General features: G+C 53.1%; 1 non-coding gene across 1 annotated transcript; it reads right to left on the bottom strand.

Annotated features, from left to right (window-relative positions):
- Positions 1–289: 289 nt before the first annotated feature.
- Positions 290–393, bottom strand: LOC144293552 (U6 spliceosomal RNA). Its single transcript, XR_013360760.1, has one exon. It is a non-coding gene; the product is annotated as a U6 spliceosomal RNA (small nuclear RNA).
- Between the last annotated feature and the right edge of the window lie 8,030 nt (positions 394–8,423).

Consider the following 8,423-nt stretch of genomic DNA (forward strand, 5'->3'; position numbering starts at 1 on the left):
TAGTGATCCAGCATTTACCCGCACCGCCCGGTGCTCCCCACTGACAAGTGCACCCCTTAGGCCCCTTCCCCTGGGACCCCACACCCCCACCCATCTCCCCTTAGGGAACCATGAGTCTCTTCTCTAGAGTTAAGAGTCTTTTTCTGGGTTTGTCTCTCTGTTGGTATTTTTTTCCCCCTTTGCTCATTTGTTTTGCTTCTTAAGTCCCACATATGAGTGAAATCATACAGTATTTGTCTTTCTTTGACTGGCATATTTCATTTAGCATGAAACTCTCTAGGTACATCCATAAAATATGGAACCCCACAAATTTGCGCATCATCCTGGCTCAGGGTCCGTGCTAATCTTCTCTGCATCATTCCCAATATAGTTCTAACTTTTAGTGTAGCAAAGCAAAGCCTGAAATTTATTTCCCCTTAAAAGTAAAAGTCCAGGTTGGCTGTCCAGGGCTGGAAGCGTACTCCACGCCACGTAGCACCCAGGCTCCCCTATGTTGCTGCTTCGTCTCCCGTGGCCTCGACATCAGAGTCCAAGTGCTGGGTGGCAGGATGGAGGAAGAGACAGTGACAAAGCAAAGGGAACCCACAGGCTGTCACCTAAGAAAGGTCTCTGGAAGCACCTGCATATCTCCAGCACGGCCACTCAACAGGACGTAAGTCACCTGGTATCATGGGTTGAATCGTATCCCTCAAAAGGATACGTTGAAGTCCTAATCCCCACACCTGTGAGTATGACTTCATTTGGAAATAAGATCTTTGCAGATGTAATCAGGTTAAGATGAGGTCATTAAGGGTGGACCCTAACCCCATGTGATCGATGGCCCTGTAAGAAGAGAGACACAGACAGTGGGAGACACGTAGGGAGAAGACAGCATGTGATGCTGGAGGCAGACTTTCCCCCCCAAGCCGAGGAACTCACGGAATGCCAGCAAGCATCAGAAGCTGGATGAGGCAAGAAAGGATTCCTCTCCTAGCACCTCCACAGAGAGGATGGGGTCCTGCGACACCTTGATTTCAGACTTCTAGCCTCCAGTACTCTAACACAATAAATCTGGTTGTTTCAAGCCACCCAGCCTGTGGGACAAAGTGGACAATAGGGAGGCCACGGTGGCTTTCGAGGGGAAAATGATGTGAGGAGGGTGGTTCTACGGAGACCGTCTCCCCCTGTACCATTACAATACTTAGCGGCTGGTGTAGAAGCCAGTGGGGGCTGGATCTTGAAGCACCCTGAATAGCAGGCTCTCGAGTCCTCTGAGGGTGGGAAATACCCACAATGAGATGCCCTCACCATCAGCAGATCTTTCTAGGCTCCTTCCGCTTGTGTGTTACACAAATGGGCCAAAGACGGCCTCCACAGGTCAGTCCCTAGGCTGCTGTTCCTTGGCTGTGGGCTGAGACCCATCAGCTCCAAAGCCCACCCCCTCCCTGGGGCAAAACTCAAATTTTTTACACATCCACTTACTTCAAAAATAGCTCAAAGAAACCATTTAAAGCTGGCCTGCTTTTGCACACTTTGCAAGACACAGCTCACCCCATATCTGCGAGCCAGAGAGAGGACAGTCTGATAGTTATAAGACCCCAAGCTGCCCTTTGACCCAGGCACTCTCCACCCTGCTGCTGAGCATCAGTAGCTAGACAAGGAAGCCCCCTCTGTGAGTCCCACATCCCTGGGGGCTCCCCTGCCTGCCTCTGCTGGATGGTGGCTCATTGAGCTCACTTAGAGCTTCTGATGGTTTCATGCTATGAGAGGGTCACCGCCCCCCACCTGCCCCGCCTCCCGAGGGCAAACTTGTGTGTTAAATCTTGTGTGTTACTGCCCCTCATGGTCATGTTTTCCCTGGGCCAGCCCCCAAACTCCTTGAACCTCGACACCATACCCCTCTTACTCTTTCCTGAGACGGCGGCTCAGGATAGGGCTGAGGCTTGAACTGAGGCCTCATTCTTCCTGGGTGAATCTTCCCATCTGAGGCCAAAGGGGAGAGACTGTTCTGGGGCAGAGAGGATGGACACTACACAGGGGCCCGGAGAGTTGGCCCTGAGGCCTCAGTCCCTACCTAGTACCAGGGAAGGGCAGTGTGGGGGATATGGTCAGGATGTCATCAAGAAAGGATACACTTGTTAGTGAAAAGCCAGACACACACACTTGCTATCAGATTTCTTAAAAAATGATGTTATTATTTATTTGAGAGAAAGAGATAGTGAGAGAGAGAATAAGCCCAGAGAAAGGGGAGAAGCAGGCTCCCTGCTGAACTGGGAGCCCAATGTGGGGCTCAATCTCAGGACCCTGGGTTATGACCTGACCCCAAGGTAGATGCTTAACTGACTGAGCCACCCAGGTCCCTCAGATTTTATTTATTTATTTGAGAGAGAGAGAGAGAGAGAGAGAGAGAGCGAGGTGCGGGGAGGGGCAGAGGGGAAGAAGCAGAGTTCCCGCTGAGCAGAGAGCCTGATGCCAGCTCCATCCCAGGACCCTGGGATCATGACCTGAGCCAAAGGTAGATGCTTAATGAACCCAGACACCCCTCTTATCTTAAAAAATCTTAAAAAAAAAAAAAAAAGCCAAATGCATAGAAACACAGAGTAGAAAAGTGGCTGCAGGAGCTGGGGTGTAGGAGGAGATAGGGAGAGTTGGTAAAGAGATATAAACTTTCAGCTCTAAGATGAATAGGATCTGAGGAGCATTATAGTGTAAAACATGGGGATCCCTGGGTGGCTCAGCAGTTTGGCGTGGCCTTAGGCCCAAGGTGTGATCCTGGAGCCCTGGGATCAAGTCTCGAATTGGGTTCCCTGCATGGAGCCTGCCTCTCTCTCTCTGTGTCTCTCATGAATAAATAAAATCTTTTTAAAAAATGTAAAACATGGTGACCACATTGAAAACACTGTATTGTGTTACTGAAGTTTGCTAAGAGAGTAGACTGTAAATGTTCTCACATAAAAAAGAGAGAGAGAGAGAGAAGACAGACAAGCATGTGAGGTGATGAATGTGTTAATTAACTACGTGGGGGGAATCCTTCCACAACGTGTATGTATATCAAATCTCTGCGATGTACACTTCAAATATCTTATAATTGTAGGTGCCGATTATACCTCAACAAAGCTAATTTTTTTTTTTTTTTTTAAGGGGAGGGTTACCCTCTTTTAGGGCCATGTCTGGCCATGATCTCTTCACTGCCTTCAGCACAAAGGGCCACTTTCAGCGCAGTCCTGGTCTCGAGTGGAGAATGCAGGTTCGAAGGCCGCCCCGAGTGCCATCCCCCGGAGGGCAGGAGCCTCCTGTCTCCCGCACGGCCGCACCTGCAGTCCTTGGAGCTGGGCCTGGCTCACAGGTGGCCCTTGCACGCGCGGAGCAAGGGACGCAGGGAGGAAGGAGGGGCTTCCCTGCAGGGAGCCTCTGGAGCTGGGTTGAGCCGGGTTCTGTGGCCTGCTAAGGTACCTTCTGGGCCGAGGAACCCTTGACAGGGACACCGCCTTCCTCACCCCAGCCACAAATACCAGGGAGGAGATGCCTGCCACGAGGAAGGCGCACGCCGGCCTCCGCGGCTTAGAGACCCAGGTTCTTTCGGGGTCTGCGGCAGAGGAAGGAGACGGCGGGCATTCAGGCTCCGTCCTTCACCGCGGGGCTGGCGGGCGCCCCCGGCCCCCAGGCGTCCCCCGCCCCGCCCCCCCCTCCCCTCCCCCCCTCCCCTCCCCCCCCTCCCCCTGCGCCTGAGCCCCACCTTCCCCGCAAGTCAGCGACCCGACTCCCCGCCCAGACCTCTCCGGCCCTGCTCCCGGGGAGGAGCAGGAGGGATGCGATGGGGGGGCGGTCAGTCGGGAGAACCCGAGAGGAGGTGCCTGCAGGACGTCCGGGGGACCGGGAGCCCTGCCGCCCCGCGCCCCCTTCCTCCTCGCCCCGCGCCCGCCCTCCTGCCCAACCCCCAGCCCGAGGCGCCAGCCCCGACCGCCCACCCAGCGACTGTTGACGTCACGAGGCTCTCGCCATCTCATTGGTCGAAATTTCTCTCCCCCTTGCGTGGGAAGGAGGGGAGCTGTGGTCCCGGGTGACGCGGGCGGCGGTTTCCATGGCGACTGCCGCGGGGCCGCGAGCCAGGAGCCGACCTGGGCCTCCCCCGGCTCCAGGAGACGGGGTCCCCGGGGCAGAGGCGGCTGCGTCCGTAGGGCCTGGAAGCCGGAAGCCGGATCCCCCCGGCTCGGGCTCGGGCTCGGCCGCGGGGTGGGGGCGGGGTGGAGATGGGGGTGGGGTGGGGCTAGGAGTGGGGGCGGGGACCGGGTGGGGGCGGGGGTCCCCAGCCTGCAGCCCCGCTGCGAGTGCGCCCCGCCAGCTTTGTTCTCGCTGTGGCACGTCCTCTGCGCATTTTTTCCTTATGTGGAACCAGAGGGAGAGGCCGAGACACAGGCAGCGGGAGATCCCGAGCGGGACTCGATCCCAGGACCCCAGGATCACCCCCAGAGAGAAGGGACTGGCTGTCCGCGCCGCTGCGCCGGCACCTGCAGCTTCACGACGAGAGCGTCCCACTAACCGGGAGGCGGGCATCCCAGACCCAGCTCTGCCTCTGGCCTCCGTGGCCGCATCTGTAAAATGGGGATGTTGGGGTCCGGGCCGCGGCTTCGGGGTGCAGGGGCATTGGAGCCCTTGCGGCTTGGCGCTTCCAGCGGGGGTCTCTCACCTGCCAGGTGTCTTTAAGGGGTTCGAGATGAAGCGACTTGGCCCGGCTGGCACAGCTGGACGAGTGGCTGAGTCAGAACACGGGTCATTTCCAGCGCTTCTCGCCAGCAAGGCACCCCCTGCGGCGCCTCATTTGCAGACAGGACGGTGAATCCCTCCGCGGTGGGGTGTCGCGGAGACTGTGAAACCACGGAGAGAAGATGCCAAGCCCCTGGCTCTTAAGAAATGGTCATTATGATGTCTAATTTTTAGTAAAGAAAATGGATTTTTGTTAAATGTGTATTCTGCGTGGGGTCCCCAGGCTCATTCTGTTAACTGTTTGACCCTTTGGCGGGTGTGGCTTCCGGTGCTTTTGCCTCCCCCAACCCTCACGTCTTATTCCCAGGGACTCAGCTTGCTTCTCTCTCCTCCTGATCATTTCATTATCCCCTCCACCACCCCCAGCTGTACCCCAACTTGCTGCCATCTCATAGATTTACTGGTTCCAAAGAAAAGGCATAGACTTTGCCATAATTCATAGTTTTGGGGGTTTTAAAGATTTTGTTTATTTATTCATGAGAGACACAGAGAAAGAGGCAGAGACACAGGCAGAGGGAGAAGCAGGCTCCATGCAGGGAGCCCGATGTGGGACTTGATCCCAGGACCCTGGGATCTCATCCTGAGCTGAAGGCAGATGCTCAACCACTGAGCCACCCAGATGACCCTAATTCATAGTTTTGTTTTTCACACAGGAACACAGAGAAATAATGAACCAATGCACTTATGCAGCTTAAGAAAATTATGCCAAGATGTCATGTGACTGCTCTGCTGGGCACTTAAATATTGGCCTCGCTCTGGTCACGGGCCTAGTCTCCCTTTCCACCTCCAGCACATCTGTGCAGACGGTTCCCAAATCTCTGTTGCCAGCTCAGGTCTCTCCTGACATGTGGACTCAGCTGTGTACTGTGCAACGTCCTCAATCTTTCATTCAAGAACATGGAGCTCCCCACTTCTCTGAGTGGGGCTCAGGAGCATCAAGTCAGTGAAAGACAAGCCCCCATTCTGACCTAACAGCCTGGGAGGGGGTGGACCAGGCCAGAGCCCACCTGCCTCGGCAGGCAGGAATGAGGGATGATAAGGAGGAGAACTGAAGCCCCCTCTGTGCATTTTGCTTAGTCAGATGCCTTGAGACCCACTAGATTCCATGGTCCCCACCTCAGGCAAGAACTGAAAGTAGACGGGGCGCCTGGGTGGCTCAGTGGTTGAGCAACTGCCTTTGGCTCAGGGTATGATTCTAGGGTACCCTGATTGAGTCCCACATCGGGCTCCCATGGGGAGCCTGCTTCTCCTTCTGCCTGTGTCTCTGCTTCTGTGTTTCTCATGAATAAATAAATAAATAAATATCTTTAAAAAAAAAAAAAACTGAAAGTGGACCCCAGAGGAACAAAGCTGGAGAGAGCTAGTGGGGTAGGGAAATCTTTGGACGTGCTGTTTCCTCCTCCTCCTCTAGTTAACTTAGACCTTCCAGAACTTGAGGCTCACAAAACCTTGTATGAAAGGGCCGCAGCTTACCTATGTGCACCCATCTCCCACGGATCCCCTTCTCTTAAAAATTACCATGAAGTCCTAGCACATGCTCTTGGGTAGAATGAATGAGTAGAACATTCCCGCTCCTCTGTCCCGCCCCACCACCTACATCTTCACCAGGCTCTTTGCAGCTTGTCCTTCTGATCTCAACTTAGACGTCACTTCGTCCAGGAAAACTTCCCAAACGTCAAAAAATTGGCTAAAGATAACTGACGGATGCATATCAAAGTGAAGTGACACTTTGTCTAGGATTTGTCTTAAAATACGTTGAAAAAAGTAAAGAGGGCTAAATGACCAAGAGTGGCCAATTTTTGATACTTAAATTGGGGGATTATTGTATGAGGATTCATTATACTATTCTCTCTTCCTTTGCATATATTTGAAAGGTTACCAACTAAAAGAGAGAGGGAGAAAGAGAGAGAGAGAAGGAAAGCACACATACACTAATACACAAAGTCTTGGGTAGGAGTGATAAGGACAGACATAGACCCTTTTGCCTTTGGCCAATGTCCTGTTCTGTGTCTCATGAGTGATTAGCTTAGAACTGTTTGTCCCCTTGAAACTAGATAGACACAGAGATGAACATTCCCCGGTTAGCTGGAGACTTCCCCTAACTGCCAAACAGCCCCACTGTTAAGTCCCCCACCCCTGCAACCTGTCTCCTTCCCCCTGCAGAAGTCTAAGGCGAACCGCCCTGCCTACACACTCTGACCTTCCGGTCCCGGGAGCCGTCCCTAATGCAGTTGACTGACTGACAAAAGTTTATCTTGTCTGTTCTACGGTTTCATAGTATTCCTCTGCATCATAGATATTGTGCTGAACTGTGATCGCCTGTCTGTCTGTCTGTCTGCCCGCCTGTCTTCCCCAGCGTCAAGCACAATACCTGGCATAGAGTAGCTGCTCAAGAGCTGTTTGTTGAAAGTGGCCATTCTTTGACTGTTCTTTCTGGTCTAGCCAAGAGGGTTCTTCTCTTCAGGCCTTCCTAGTTTGGGGAAATAATGGGTCCATATGTTTACTACAGAAGGCTTATCTTTCTGTTCTCTATAATAAGAAAATGAAATCTAGCCCATTTAGAAGTTTTATACTTTTAATAAATTGAAAAGAAGGGAGGGCCAGATCACAGTTCTGTATTGGGTTTTCTAGACTTTCTAGTCTTTTCCAAGACTGTTTTCACTGAGGTCAGTAACAGCTGACAGTGGATTTCAGCTGGGGCTCACCTGCAGTTTTAAAAAATACTGATGCCTGGTCCCCACCCCCAAAGATTCTGGTGCAATTAGCCTAGCGTGCAGCTGGCCAATGGATTATTTTTGTTGTTGTTGTTTTTAAAGATTCTATTTATTTATTCATAAGAGACACACAGAGAGAGGCAGAGACATACACAGAGGGAGAAGCAGGGTCCCTGTGGGGAGCCTGATGTGGGACTCCATCCCAGGACCCCAGGGTCATGACTTATGCCAAAGGCAGACATTCAACCGCTGAGCCACCCAGTTGTCCCTGGCCAATGGATTCTTTAAAGTTCCCCCAAGTGATTCCAATGTGCAGCCCTCAAATTGAGAATCACTGTTAGATCCGAGGCATCATCAGGATTCCCTTCTGCTCAAGTGGTGGAAGCGGCCTAGTGGGACAATGGAGTCAGACTCCACTTGGGTGGCACATCCCTGGGATTGGCAGTGTGACCAGCAGTCTCAGTACTGGCAGCCCTAGACAACTACACCCAACCCAGTGTCACCAATGTCGACGGGTGGCAGGGAGCCATCTCTGGGTGTTTCAAGGTCTGGCAGCTCTGAGCTTATCACCAAGAGGCCTGGCTCGGGGAGACTGGTCATTAGCCAGAGCCCGAAAGTGGCTGAAAGAGCTGGATGATGAAGAGACGTAGCAAGGCTGCGTTGCCCAGTCTAAAGGGTTGACACCTGGAAGGTCGTCTGCCTCACAGGTCGCGATGGGGAATAAACGAGTGCGTGCAGTGAAGTGGCACCAAGTGGGATGTAAGCCTTAGCTACGATTACTGCTGCGTGGAGGGGTGAGCAAGTGGGGGACCTGATTCAGTGGATAAAATAGGAGCCCCCTGCCCCTACCCGTGGGGTCTCCTCACAGGAAGCTGTTCACAGCGACTTTGTCTCTAGTTCCTCGTAATGAGAACACGGCAGTGTTTACGCAGCCTAGGTGAACTTCGGTTTCGTACGGCATGTAGC

The sequence above is a fragment of the Canis aureus genome, chromosome 21 (assembly GCF_053574225.1).
Source record: "Canis aureus isolate CA01 chromosome 21, VMU_Caureus_v.1.0, whole genome shotgun sequence".
In the NCBI taxonomy this organism is placed as follows: domain Eukaryota; kingdom Metazoa; phylum Chordata; class Mammalia; order Carnivora; family Canidae; genus Canis; species Canis aureus.